Genomic DNA, 1,893 nt, shown 5'->3' on the forward strand with positions numbered 1-1,893 from the left:
TCTGTCTTTGCCCTCTCGTTTGCTCCTTAATAATTTCAAACAAGGTCATGCATGACTGAAATGTCACTTACATCAGAATTATTGGAAGAAAAATTAAAGATTGTTCATTTCTCTACTTCGCATTTTCTTTCAAAAATGAAAGTGTAGTAATCTTCTTCTACTATATTAAAAGCACGAGGCTGAAGTGGCAGCTTGGTACATTAAATTTCGTATTACAACACTGCCCACAATGTGTAATTCAATGTTATTTTTAAGCCTTGGCTTATTTATGATAATTGGGGAATTGAAGAAAATACTTGAGGAAAGTTTTTTTTTTTTTTTAAAAAAAATACTGTATCAAGGAGGGCTCGAACTCGATATTTTTTATTTATATTCTCTCTCCTGAACCCTTAATTCATCCTCCCGTCTCCCTCCCTTGAAGAAAAATGGTTTTAAGATTAAACATTATATGAAATTGCAAAAAATGAGTGGGTTAATTACATTTTATCCCCTTAAAGAATACCCCATTTCTCAGTTTACCCCCTAACCTTTAATTTTACTCACTTAACCCCCCTTTAGAACAAAATTGCCCTTACATTATTTTGACTTTTCAGTTATCTTGTTTTCCTTTCTTTTATTTCTTTTTCTCTTTCTTCTTTATTTAATTCTTCCTCTTTCCCACAAAAATTTTCACCTTAATGATTGAAATTAAAAAAGAGGAATTGTAGAGATCTATCTTCTCCTTAAATGATTAAAAAAATATTCAAATCACTTTCCTAAAATACAATTTTTTTAGCCTTTCAATTCTTTTAATTTTGGATTTTCCTCTTTCCTTTCTAGTTTCTCATTTTATTCCCAAGAAAATATCTTAAGATGAAATTGTGACCTGATTAATAATCATCAATTGAAATTTGTGACACGTGGCATCATACAAAAAATCAAAATTAGTTTTTGATGCCTTTTAAACCTTCACCCAAAAATATGCAACTACAATCTCAAAACAAAAATTTTCGTTGAAATGAAATTTCTATTGGGAAGGATGAAAGAGAGAAGAAAAAGAAAAAGAAATAAAAGAAAGGAAAACAATTTCATCTTATGATATTTTCTTGAGAATAAAATGAGAAACTAGAAAGGAAAGAGGAAAACCCAAAATTAAAAGAATTGAAAGGCTAAAAAAATTGTATTTTAAAAAAGTGATTTGAATATTTTTTTAATCATTTAAGGAAAAGATAGATCTCTACAATTCCTCTTTTTTAATTTCAAACATTAAGGTGAAGATTTTTGTGGGAAAGAGGACAAATTAAATAAAGAAGAAAGAGAAAAAGAAATAAAAGAAAGGAAAACAAGGTAAATGAAAAGTCAAAATAATGCAAGGGCAATTTTGTCCTAAAGGGGATTAAGTGAGCAAAATTAAAGGTTAGGGGGTAAACTGAGAAATGAGATATTCTTTAAGGGGATAAAATGTGATTAACCCAAAATGAGTTCTTGCAAATAGATTTTAGAAATTAGCCGAAGCTACATTTAGAAGAAAATTTCTTGTCTTGCAAGATCAACGTGAGAATTCGAAATCAACTGGGACCCAATGTGATTCTTGAAGCCCTATGCTGTCAAAGGCTGGCTTTAGAAGGAGCTCAATTTGGTAATTGCTTAAAGTTGACTTTCTAGAACTAAACTAAAGCTTACGAAAAATTAACCTTGAGATTATATTTGGTAATAGAATATTATTGACATAAATTTCATTATAAAAAAGCAATTGATTTGGAGCAAAACGTTGGTTTATTTATCTATCTAGCTGCCAGTAACAAATGTTTTAATTCTTTTATTTATTTGTTTGTTAAAAGAAATTAAAAATTAAAGAAAAAATCGTTCAAAATGTCCCTCACATATTATAAAATAACTTTTTTCGTCCCTTAC

The sequence above is a fragment of the Coffea arabica genome, chromosome 11e, assembly GCF_036785885.1.
Source record: "Coffea arabica cultivar ET-39 chromosome 11e, Coffea Arabica ET-39 HiFi, whole genome shotgun sequence".
NCBI classification, from domain to species: Eukaryota; Viridiplantae; Streptophyta; class Magnoliopsida; order Gentianales; family Rubiaceae; genus Coffea; species Coffea arabica.